The sequence below is a fragment of the Odocoileus virginianus genome, chromosome 15, assembly GCF_023699985.2.
Source record: "Odocoileus virginianus isolate 20LAN1187 ecotype Illinois chromosome 15, Ovbor_1.2, whole genome shotgun sequence".
NCBI lineage: Eukaryota > Metazoa > Chordata > Mammalia > Artiodactyla > Cervidae > Odocoileus > Odocoileus virginianus.
In genome coordinates this window covers 47,148,825-47,161,502 of record NC_069688.1, presented here as the reverse complement: position 1 = coordinate 47,161,502, position 12,678 = coordinate 47,148,825, and the positions used below count along the sequence as shown (strand labels likewise).

At 54.6% G+C, this 12,678-nt stretch overlaps 1 long non-coding RNA gene across 11 annotated transcripts in view; it reads right to left on the bottom strand.

Annotated features, from left to right (window-relative positions):
- LOC110145210 (uncharacterized) overlaps positions 1-10,267 on the bottom strand; it is a 29,428-nt gene extending 19,161 nt beyond the window's left edge. For 7 of the 11 annotated variants that reach the window (XR_011491507.1, XR_011491500.1, XR_011491509.1 and 4 more), the window contains exons 1-4: positions 8,430-9,735; positions 2,766-2,885; positions 1,641-1,734; positions 608-739 (exon numbers count right to left, since the gene is read on the bottom strand). This is a non-coding gene — a long non-coding RNA (uncharacterized lncRNA). The other 4 variants (XR_011491501.1, XR_011491502.1, XR_011491505.1 and 1 more) reach the window with 4 other exon arrangements.
- Between the last annotated feature and the right edge of the window lie 2,411 nt (positions 10,268-12,678).

Here is a 12,678-nt window from a genome sequence, read left to right as displayed (position 1 = left end):
TTAGGGTGGGCTCTAATTTTATACGAGTGGTGTCTTTATAAAAAGGGGAAATTTGGACACAGACACACAGAGAGAACACCATGTGAAGACTCAGGAAGAAATCGGGGTGACTCAGAGGGAACCAACCCTGCCAAGACCTTGATCTTGGATTGCTAACATCTAGAACTGTGAGAAAATAACATTTCTGTTGCTTAAGCCACCCAATCTGGGGTGCTTTGTTACAGCAGCTATAGGAAATGAATGCAGAGAAGCTCCCAGGCTTTTGTGTCAAATGTAAGCTCCTGAGAGCAGGAAATATTTATTTTCTAGATGGTGTCCAAGAAATATGTTCAATATATGAATGTCCTCTTCATAGTTCAGAGCACAGGACCGAGAAAAGCCCTACATTCAGAGACTGCCCACTTCTCATCCACTACCACTGGCTTCAGCAGTGGTCAGAGGACCATGCCTGCCCCTCCCGCTTGCAGAGGCCGCAGGGCCCACACGATGCAGTAGGGTTGCAGGAGCTGTGTGGACCGCCCTGCGACCCTGTGGCTCTCAGCCTGACTGATTGATGAAGAGAGCATAGACAAAGTATTCTCTTAACTTTTTTTCATTTGATTTTTACCTTTTTTATTGGAGTAGAGCTGATTTACCAACTCTTTCATTGTAAAACCCAAAGCCCACCAGGCGCAGGGAAGGTTTCAGTAACTTCCTGACCCATCCTTTTCCATGGCACGGCATAGCCACCCCAGGGGATCTGTGAGAATCAGCAAAGATGTACTGTGGTCAGTACAACAGTTCTTGTTACATGTTGCCAGGCCTGACTTCTCTGGGGCCTAGTCTAACTTCTTTGAGGCAATGGCCTGGGGGAAGTGGAAGGGTCTGCACAATAGAGTTGGCTAGTCTGAGTACGGTTGGGGGGGACCTTCCCTCATTTAGACTGGGAGCTAATGAATGTGTGTCTGTGAGTGCACACATGAGTGTCTCTGTGTGGGGGAGGGGAGTGGACCTAGGAAGGCTCTTTCTCAGAGGAAGAAAAGGCAGATGCCCATGTCCTGTGGAGTTAAGTGGCCTGTCCAGGTCTTTCTCCACCCTCATGTGCAGACCAGAGGATAAGAGGGGCTGAAGCCACCTAGACGGGTCACCAGGAGCCCACGACTGGGGCGGGGGGTGGTGGGGGCGCGCCTGCCCAGCAGGCTTCAGCCTCCAGGTCTGGGAACGGGTGCCTCCTCTGTCAGGAAAGGTGAGCCTCCCACTTGCACATGGGGCGGGCGTGTCGCTCATACTGAGCCCTTTGTGGCCAGAGGGGAGTGCGCTGGCCCCAGTTTGTTCTGGCAGTCGCCCAGGCCCTGCCCACCTGCAACCACCCCACCCAGGGGCTCCCCGCCTTTCTTCTCCAGCCGCCCCACCCTTCCTCACAGCCTGCAGCTGCCCGAAGAGGGCAGGGCACTAGGGAGGAGGCCTGGGCTCCGCCAGAAGGGCGACCTCAGGAGCTGCTGGCTGCAGACCCCAGATGACTCTGAGGATGGCTCCTGGGGAGGAGAGGGCCCTGGGGCCGGCTCCCGAGGCTGACAGAGCGGTGACTGCTGACGGCCCCCAACCCCTGAGCACTGGGGGCCTGGAGAGAACTCCGAGGCAGAGAAGCGCTTCCTGCTCACCCGGTCCGGGTCAGGCAGGAGACAGCATGGTCCGGCTGGGGAGACACTTACTACTGGAGGAGGTCCACGATTATAGCTGCAACCGTTGGTGTTCCTTTAAAAAATTAAAAAAAAAAAAAAAAAACCCACGACAAATCTCATGCTTGTCAGAGCCTTCCTCCCTCGCTGTCGGCTCCCATTATGAATTCATGGCACTTTCTGTTGAGAGTTAATTATACGTTGTATGAAAGATACAGGGCTTCCTTTGACATTTCTTTCCCTCGACGGGTCCTAACCCTTTTGGAGGCCTTCCCGCGCTCCCTCGCACTGCCGCAGGGAAGAAGGCCCGTCTGGCGCGGCCTCCCCAGCTGCCCACTCTCAGCCTGAAGGCTGGGGGCCTCCCAGAGCTGGTGAGCAGACGAGGGTCCTGCCCACCCAGCTCTCATTTCCCATCCACTCCGGCCAGAGCACTGGTGATTACAACACAGCACAACCGGAAAGTGTTATTGAAAGGTGGCCACACACTTTGCCCACCTTTCCCACCTCCCCCTCCCCCCGCCCCCGGCACACACACAAACAGGTCAGGTCAGGCACAGGGCGACCTGCTTCCTGACGCCATCACTCTAGAGAGGGCCTGGGGAGGGGACATGCCCCTGTCAGGCTGGGGCAGAGTTCCACAGCTGCTGGAGCTCTCAGTTCTTTTTTTTTTTTAATTATGGCTCCCACACGTAGCTGTCTTCATTCTCGGGATATTTCGTTCTCCCGATGGCTCATCTTTTCTCCCTGAAGCAACAAGTGTGGACGAATACCCTGAACGCTGGCCTCCTTGTGGTGTTGGGTTTCACCTACTGACTAGATGGCTAATCACACAGCTGTCTCTCTTCTCTGTTCCACCCGACGCTACAGCTCCTCTGGGTCTGGACAAGTCACAGCCCACAGGACTGGGAGGGTGGTCTCAGCCAGCCCCTGCCATAAGCCGGCATGCCCCTCCAAGTGGAGAACTTTCCGTCTTCCAACATCATTCCTCTAAACCAGTCATTAAGGGCACCTCAGTTCAGTTTAGTCGCTCAGTCGTGTCCGTCTCTGCGACCCCATGAACCACAGCACGCCAGGCCTCCCTGTCCATCACCAACTCCCAGGGCTTACTCAAACTCATGTCCATCGAGTCGGTGATGCCATCCAACCATCTCATCCTCTGTCGTCCCCTTCTCCTCCTGCCTTCAATCTTTCCCAGCATCAGGGTCTTTTCCAATGAGTCAGTTCTTCCTATCAAGTGGCCAAAGTATTAGAGCTTCAGCTTCAGGTTGTGAGTTAAATGTGAACACATCTATAATTATGATGCTGAACTAACGGCATGTGGAATACACGCTTGGTAATAGGGCAAAGCTTTTCATGCGGGCCAACATTCTCCTGCAACTACTTTTCTTAATTCCAACCTAGGCTAGGGGCTTCCCTGGTGACTCAAGACAGTAAAGAAATCTGCCTGCAATATAGGCAGATTAGACCTGGGTTCAATCCTTGGGTCAGGAAGATCCCCTGAAGTGAAGGGCAATCCACTCCACCATTCTTGCCTGGGAAACCCCATGGACAGAGGAGCCTGGTGGGCTACAATCCACAGGGCCGCGAAGAGTCGGACACGACTTAGGGGCTAACACTTTATCTCTTATTAGGCTAGAGTCTGGAATGTTAACTCGTTTTCATTATTAGCCCAACATAAATTAAGACACCCTACCTGCTGTTGCTTAATTCCAAAATAAAATAAAATTATGAATTTTCTATTCTTTTGAATATTTGGTTTGCAGCTTCCTGTCCTAGGGACAACCAAGAGTGAACTTTATAAAAAGAATAACTTCTCTGCTTATTTGGTTTTATTCCTCAAAACGACTGTTGTGAGAAACCATGCTGGATCCATGCTGGATTACTGATGAGTGGGTTGTCCCTAGCCTCTATGATAAAGGGAATTCAAACTCAAGTGTGCAGAGCCTGTAAGAATGCAAATTCCTGGGCCCAGTTTAGTAGGCCTGGGGTGGGGCCTAGAATTCTGCATTTTTAAATAAGCATCATGGGTAATTCTGAGGAAAAGAGCCATCCAACTACATGTTGAGAAATTCTAGAGAGGTTACGGCTATGGCTTATAAACACAGAAATCAGCTGGACATCCAGCAGCTGCTACACTCCTCCTGGCCAGAACTTTCCTGGAATTATATTCCAGGAAACTATTTATATACCTATTTTTAAAATAACATTAAGGTTTTTTTCTCCTTGGTTATCAAGCTAATGCAGAGAACATACATAGCTCCATAATAATAATTTTTTAAAAAATCACTCATAATCTCTCCCAAGAAGGGGGGAGACTGTTAACATTATATTGACTCTTTTCTTCTGTGTCCATTTTTTAAATAAAGTTGACAACATATGGAATATATCATTTCATTTTTTCCATGTTTCAATTTTTTTTTTTTCCTGGAAATGTCATTTCTAAAAGTTATTCGCACCCCCTCATGTGGGAAGCGGCTTATTTTAATAACCATCCTTAACTGGTGGACGTTGACATTGTTTCTAACAACACTGAGAAGACCTCTGTGCATTGTTTTATCAACATTTTTGATGCCTTTCTCCAGCTGGATTCCTAGTGGGAGGTTGCTGGATGAAAGGATATGAGTGTTCCTGAGACTCCTGACAGGTGAAACTTGCTGTTTCGATCTGCCCCCTTGCTGGCACAAGGCAAGACACCTGTGTTGACTACCTTCTTGGCCTGTGCTGCAGCCTGCTTATCAAAGGCATCACTCTTACCACACGTTACGGCTGAACTGTTTTCCCTTAGAAGATATTGTGAAATCCTAACCCCCCCCTCCCCTCTGCCGGTACCTGTGGATGTGACCTTATTTGGAAACAGGGTCTTTGCTGGTGTAATCAAATTGAGAAGAGGCGATCAGAGGACTTCTCTGATGGTCCAGTGGCTGAGACTCCGTGATGCTAATGCAGGGGGCCTGGTTCAATTTCTGGTCGGGGAACTAGATCCCACATGCTGCAACTAAAGATCCTGTGTGCCACAACTAAGACCTGGTGGAGCCAAATAGGCGCTAGAGATAAAGAACTCGCCTGCCAATGCAGGAGATATAAGAGACGTGGGTTTGATCCCTGGATCAGGAAGATGCCCTGGAGGAGGGCATAGCAAGTCACTCCAGTATTCTTGCCTGAAGAATCCCATGGACAGAGGAGCCTGGCGGGCTACAGTCCATAGGGTCGCACAGAGTTGGACACAACTGAAGTGACTTAGCATGCACAGATAAATAGAAATAAATATTTTTTAAAAAACCAAAGAAGAGGCTATTAGGGTGGGCCCTTATTCAGTGTGACTGGGGTTCTAATAAAGAGACCGCCATGTGCTGGCAGAGGCAGAGATCAGAGTGATGTAGCTGCAGGCCAAGTAATGCCAAGGATTGCAGGAGGTGTTGAAAGAGCCTAATGAATACTTATTCATTGAGTCAAATCCAAGAGTTTGAAAAAGTGCAGAGTTTATATGCTGGGTACCCTTGTGCCAGGTGAGGTGTGACCCTGAGGAAAAACACTAAATCAGACCCTGCTCCAGTGGGTGATGGGTCCCAGAGCCTCACTCTGGGCCCTGGACTCATGTGAAGGCCCTTCCTTGGAAGAGACAAGGAAGGATTCTACCCAGAGTCTCAGAGGGAGCAGGGCTCTGCTGATAACTCCAGCCTCTAGACTTCTGAGCAAATACATTTCTGTTGTTTTAAGACACCCAGTTTGTGGTTCCTTGGTTATGGAGTCCTAGGAGAATATACTATCCAGTCTCTGGACTGGTGTCAGATGGGTCAGAAAGAGCTGAAATTGAAAGTGTTAGTCACTCAGTCGTGTCCGATTCTTTGCAACCCCATGCACTGTAGCCTGCTAGGCTCCTCTGTCCTTGGGATTCTCCAGGCAAGAATACTGGACTGTGTTGCCATGTCCTCCAGGGGGATCTTCCTGACCCAGGGGTTGAAACTGGGTCTATCTGCATTGCAGGCAGATTCTTCACTGTCTGAACCACGAGGGCAGCCCAGAAAGAGCTGAGGTGAGGTGCCAAGGACAGTTCTTACTCCCTCTCCCAATGGTGCCCAATGCAGCCCATTAATCTGTCCTTCCTGGGAACGTGATCTGCTCAACAGTCCAGGGCCCAGCGTGAGGCTCTGGGACCCACCACCCACTGGAGCAGGGTCTGATTTAGCATTTTCCCTCAGGGTCACATCTCACCTGCCACAGGGGTACCCAGAATATAAATTTTGCACTTTTTCTTCAAACTCTTGGATTTGACTCAATGAATAAGTATTCATTAGGCTCTTTCAACACTTCCTGCATTAAAGACTCAAACATGCCAATGTCTGGGCAAAAGTCATCTTTGTCACTGACTAGGCTTCAGAATGATTCATTATCAGGTTTCTCTCAGGCCTGAAATCCACCATTGGCTGGCACCATTGTGCTGCTCTTAAATTCCTTACCTTTCCTAGAAATGTTGGTCTTTTTGCTCCAGTGGCTTCTGAAAAATAGCTCAACAGTCTCTCAATTTGACTTCCTTGACCCTGTACAGAACCTAGACCTAAAGAACCCCAATGGAGAAGATTATACACTTAAGGAAGCTGTTACCCCCCAACAGCTAAAAACCATTTAATTTTTATTGGAGTACAGTTGATTTATAACGTTGTGATAAGTTTCAGGTGTACACTGGGCACCCATGGGGCTGTCAATTACTTCCTCTGGTCCTCCAAAGAGCCCTAAGAAGCGGGTATAAGGATCTCTATTTTACAGAAGAAACCTGGGCACAGACAGATCAGCAGGTGGCCCAAGGCAGTTGAGCTCAGACACAGAAAAACGAGAGCTAGAACCGCATTTTCTCACACAGGGTCCCTGGCCCTCTGCTCCTCTGGTCGAGGCCAACTGCAGAAGGTTAGCTGTTCAGCGGAGTGACAAATGCTACCACGCGGTGCCAGATGTTTTGAGGACCTACGCCAAACCCTTTGAAGCAGATGTTGCTAGTTTGGCTCAGTTCCCTCTCCAACTTTTCTGGCATGTGCAGTGATACAGAACTTGGTTACATGACTCCCTGAAAAAAGACTGATCTCTGCCAATTCGTCTCCTAATTTCATATCTCACTTTCAATATATCCATTCCCCAAAAGTTGCGAGGAAAACGAACTGTCCAAATGCATACGAGGAATCTCATATTCAACGACATGCTTGGAAAATGTTTTGTGAAGGAAGGTAGGCCCTACTTTATCTGTTGTAGGATTGCGAAATTTACACGACACAGTAGCCTCTGCTAGGGCCACCCATGTTCCTGGGTGCACATGTACAGTCAATGGGCAGGTTGGCTTTAGTGAGGTACACTTAGGTCCCATCGACCCTCTGCCTAGAGACAGTGTTAGCCACCCAGTCGTGTCTGACTCTTTGTGACCCCATGGATTGTAGCCTGCCAGGCTCCTCTGTCCCTGGGATTCTCCAGGTAAGAGTACCGGAGTGGGTTGCCATTCCCTCCTCCAGGGGATCTTCCCGGCCCAGCGATCAAACCTGGGTCTCCTGCATTGCAGGCGGACTCCTTACCATCTGAACCACCAGGGAAGCCCATAGGGAAGGTTCTAAGGGATGGCGCATAGGCTCTTCCTGCTGAGCAGCTTCCAGGGCTCTATAAGGTGAACAAGCCAGGGTCACAAAGGCTGAGCTGAATCGTGAGGCAAAGGGCTGCTGCTGCTGCTGCTAAGTCACGTCAGTCGTGTCTGACTCTGTGACCTCACAGACTCAGCCCAACAGGCTCCCTGGGATTCTCCAGGAAAGAACACTGGAGTGGGTTGCCATTTCCTTCTCCAATGCATGAAAGTGAAAAGTGAAAGTGAAGTCGCTCAGTCATGTCTGACTCTTAGCGACCCTGTGGACTGTAGCCTACCAGGCTCCTCCGTCCATGGGATTCTCCAGGCGAGAGTACTGGAGTGAGGTGCTATTGCCTTCTCCGGAGGCAAAGGGCAGGGTGGGTCAAAACCCAGGATGCGGCTCTCGTGAAGGCAGCAGACACAGCAAACAGGAAGCACCCTCAGACACGAAGGAGGCTGCCAGGCCGAGCGTGGGGCAGAAGAAGACGGAACTGACAGTTAATTCACTTCCTCATGCGTTCCACCAGGAGGGAGTTGCAAAGATGAGACTCTGGGCCTTTCCAGCAGGCCTCTGAGTAGAGAGGGGAGCTGAAGACAGCCAAACCTCTCTCTCTCAGGCCAGGCAGAGCGTGGGAAGGGTGACAGTGCAGGTGCCAAGGGCCACAGGCATGCAGATCAGGGAGTGGGAGAAAAGAGATTGACAGAGGTCATGAAAGCTGCCTCTCTGACACACACAAGAGAAAGCAGAATCTGAAACAGTGGAGGAGGCAGCCCCTACCAAGGGCGTTCTCAGCATGAAGGAAAAAAAAAAAAGGGGAAGGTGGGGGTTGCAGTGTTTGTGGCTTCAGTATCCAGCCAGAGCGCCCTGCTGCACCTGGCCTCAGCTCCCATGATAAATCCCCCGTTGGTCCAGCCCACCAGCTTCCCCCGAAGGGCAACCACCCAGTGCCCAGGACCTTCTGCTCCTAACTAGCAGCGCCCATGAGGATCCCCAGCCAGTCCTTCTGCTCTTGGATGCCACAGGGCCTCCGCATCTTGTACCACCTCAGCAAATGAGACCCCCTTTTTTCCCAAGAGCTGTCATTTTTACCTCTTCTACAGAGGTCTGGAGGACGGAACTTCCCAGGAGTCTGCCTCAATGTGGTTTGACCCGGCAGAAATGAGCCACCCACCTGCACACTTGGGAGAAGGCTGTGCACGAGGGGAAGGGGGCCGGGAGCTCTGCTCTGCCGGGGTCTGAAGGAGGGTCACACGGGGTGAGAGGCAGCTCACGTGGTCCTGGGAGGCCGCACTGACAAACAGCTCTGCGCAGATCCGGATGGGTTCTGGGCACCCAGCTGTTGTGCTCCTTCTGCCTGCAAGATGAGACCCGGGCACCCCCTCCTGGGGCTGGCATCACTTGCTGAGCCGTGGCTTTGGAAAGAAGGGCAAGTCAAATCCCAGAAAGAGACTGAGAATGAATTCCAGCTAGAAGCCCCCCACCCACAGCAGTTGTGTAGGGTGGAGTGAGATGAGATGGACTGGGTGGGGAGGAAACCCAGGCGCCTGTGGAGGTCTGCTGCCTTTCTGTCTTCCTGGCTCCTCTCCATTCCTTCCTGTCTGACAAGGGCAGGGCAAAAGGTCAGGGAACTTCTAGGTGCAAGCGGGTGCTCTTTAAAAGGTCTTTTGTCCTTGAGCAACCTAGAACCCTTGTGGCTCAGCTGGTAAGGAATCCACCCGCCATGCAGGATACCTGGGTTTGATCCCTGGGTTGGGAAGATCCCCTGAGAAGGGGACAGCTCCCATTCCAGTATTCTGGCCTGGAGAATTCCACAGACTGTATAGTTTATAGGGTTGCAAAGAGTGGGACACCGCTGCTGAGCCGACTTTCACTTTCACATCCTAGAACCACAGGAGGCAGCCTCTCAAGGTGGTTACTGAACCCGGACAGTGGCAGACCATCGCCTTCAGAGACTCCAGCCTCTTACCCAGAGCAAAAAAGCCCAGACTCCACCTTCCTTCATGCAGCTAATCCATTTTCTCTCCTCAGGATTTTGGCCTAGTACCTCAGCTAACAGGAAACTCACCTTTGCAAGGACTACGGTTAGGTCCTTGGCAGGGTTAGGATTCTCCTTCCTTCTTTTTGTGTTTCTTCTTCCTACCACTCCCCTCACCTTCACTGGACTGCCACCCACCCTGTTTACTCAGCCTCTCAAATTCTTCCATCCTTGGACAGATATCCTCTTTGGGGTGTGTGTGGGGGGTGGGGGGGGCGTGTGAGATGGAGGACCCTTCAGCCCCAACCCCATCCCACCGCGGTCAGAGGAGGCAACTAGGTTAGGCCAGGGCATTTCTGCAAGGCCATCCCTGAGCAGGCAGGGCCGGCCCTCCGAGGCTCGGCCAGAGCTGCTCCCATCAGAGGGACCTTGGGCCGCCTTCTCCAGACACGAAGGTCCCCGGCGGGCCTGGGGCCGAGCGTGTCCACCCGCGGCGCTTCTCCTCCCCCAGAAACGTGGCCTGGGGCCTTTCCCAGCAGCGGCCTCCCCCGCCCCCACCCTCCGCTATCCACCCAGCCCGCGCCGGCTCCAGCACGTGGCTCTGGGCGCAGGTTTCCTCTCCGCCCCGGCTGCTCGGCAGGGTGGTTTTCACCCTCTCGGTTCCCCCTAACCGCCCCCCGCGCCCCCCTCCCCCCGTGACTTCTTGTAAAGAAACCTCCGCTGGTCCCCACCCACCTCCGCCCTCCCGCGGCTGTCGGACCCAGCCGGCCCCCCTCCGCCTCCCCCGGAGGCAGCGCTTTCTCCCCGCCCCTGGCAGCGGGCTCGGCTTCGGAAACTGTTGACTCAGAGGGTGGCCGGGCGGCCAGCGTCTGATGTCAGCTTGGACTGGGGCCAGGAGCGGAGGGGCGCGGGGAGGAGGGCGCCGGTGGCGGGCGGGAGCCGGGGATGGGGTGAGGAGGGCGCTGGAGGCGGGAGGAGCCCGATGCCCGGCGCGGGGCGCGGAGCGGGGTCCACCCGGGGCCGGTGGAGGTGGGGGTGTGGGGCCTGCGCTCGGCGTCCCGACTCGGCGCTGCGCTCTCGGGGACTGCGGCTGCCCGGGCGCCCGTGAGTCACGGTGCGTCACCGGAGCAGATGCCCCGGCGCGGCTGGAGGCTCCCGGGCTCCCGCTGACTCATCAGAAAGCCCTGCCGCGCGGCCCGGGAGGCGGGAGGCGGGAGGTGGGGGGGCGGGAGGAGGGAGCGGCCCGGGCCGGCGGCCGGCGGGGTCATCTGAGGCGCTCGGAGCCGAAAAACCCCAAGGAGGCGTCTGCGGCAGGGTGGGCTCTAGAGTGGGCGCGGCCGAGGGGAGCGGGGACCTCTGGCAAGCTGCCGGGGTCACCTGCGGCGCGGGCCGGCGGCGGGCGACCGCAGGGAGGAACAAGGCCCCCACCGCCGGCACTGAGCGGGCCGCCTCCGGGACCCCCTCCCCTTCCGCGACCTGGCCTTTCAGCGGGACCCCGGGGAGGGTGGGCTGCAGGAGCTGGCGGTTCCGCGGCACAAGCGCTGGCCCCCGACGGCCCCCCGAAGTGGCGGGGTTCCACCCCCCTACCCTCTTTAAGACTTCGTGGAGGGAGGGCGGGGGTTCTGTGGGAAGAGACCGCACCAGCACGCAGGCCTCCACGCCCTCGTCCCCCGCCCAGCTCTCTCGACCCGCCCCTCCCCCGAGGAAGCGGCTCCGATGCTGGGGACACCACGTGCTGGGTCAAGGCCGGGCTTCGGCCCTTTCCTGTCGCTGCCGGCTAACCACAAGGCCTCCCTGGCACTCAGGAAATAAAGCGGCTGGGCCACGGAACTAGCAGCAAGGGGCCTGAGCGGAGAGGGCTGGTCTGTGTGACTGTCCACCCTGCCTAGGAACAGGGACAACTTTTGTCGCATGCAGGAAACGCGTGCAGCCCCTCCAGGCAAGGCGCCCCCACCCCCAGGGACAGGCGGGGCAGGAAGAAGCCACAGAGGGTCCAGTGCCGACAGCCCCCGCCCTTCCTGCATGCACAGCCTGGCCGGGGAGACGACCCTGGGCACACCCTCGCAGTGACAGCCCGGGAAGCGGGGCTGGGGGAGGTGGGGTGGGGGGCCGGGAGACAGGCGCTTACAGAAGCCCCCCGAGGCTTCCTGGTGGAGCTGGTATGAGGGCAGGGACCTTAAAGAGAAATGATTTGAACAGATGGGAGAAAGGACATTCCAGACGGAAACAAATGCCTGGAACCAAAACCTGGAGGGGGAGACAGCAGGCGAGTTCTGGGAACAGCAAGCAATCCAGTTGGACTGGAAGAACAGAGGCTCCCAGAGCACCGCGGCCTGGCAGCGCAGAGGTGGATCTGAGAAGCAGGCCCCGTGGCCCAGAGGGGACCCGGAGCTGTGGGGTCCCGCCCTCTGCCCCCCCTCCCCTGGGGCACCGAGTCATGCCAGTTCCCAGACGGATGGATTCTTTCCAAGAATTTGTCAGCCACAGCTGCAGGAACCGTCCTGCCTTGGATGGCTTTTATTAGCTGGTCTCTAATGCAAATCCTCCTTTGTTCAGATTTCAAATACTTTCCTATTCTGTTCTTTGATTTCCCTCAGGATTTCTCAACCCCGACAGCACACTGAAATTACCTGGGGGTGCTTTAGAACACACAAATGTTGAAGCATGGGCCCCCTTCCCACCAGGTGATTTCACTGGTCTGGGGTGTGGCCCAGGCATCAGCATTCTTTTACTGGGGAGCCAGGGGTGAGAACCGCTGATGCAGATGGTCACCATTGAGAGGGCCCAGACTCAGAGCAGGGGCCCCCAGGCCTGCAGACTTCCCAAGTCCAACAAGCCCTGACAGCCACCCAGACAAAGATGTCCAGGAGCAGTTGGACTCCCCAAGGCTGGAGTTGAAATGTGTTTCCCAAGCATCCACTCTGCAGCTGAGGCCAAAGTTTCCAACAGGAAGGGAGGGTGAGGCTTCTGTTTGTTTCCCAAGAGCCAACTGACCTTTCAAGCCAGTGATAACCACTGGGGAATCTTACCGGTGGGAGGACCAGGCAGTGATAGGAACTGTAGCCATTTCCTGCAGACAACTCCACACAGCAGCTGGAAGGGGCCCTAGGTGGAGGTGGCACCACCTCCTGGAACACTCACTGGTCCTCAGAGGTGGCGGAAGATCCAGCTAAGGACAGACTGGGAATGCCCGGCAACAGGTCCTCTGCTTTCTTACGGGCAAAAAGGAGGTGATGATTCCCACCTCCAAGGTTCTTGAGAGCCTTGGGATAAATCACCCCAGCATGGGGCTAGTTTTCAGTAAGCATTCTTTTCTTCCTGTTTTGCTAGGAACTCACACATTGAGGGAAAATTTCCCTATCTGGGCCTCTCAGCTTTCTCAGCATCTGTCCACCCCCATCTCCCCAGGATTGGAGGAGGACCTTGAAACCGTAGCTAAGGTCAG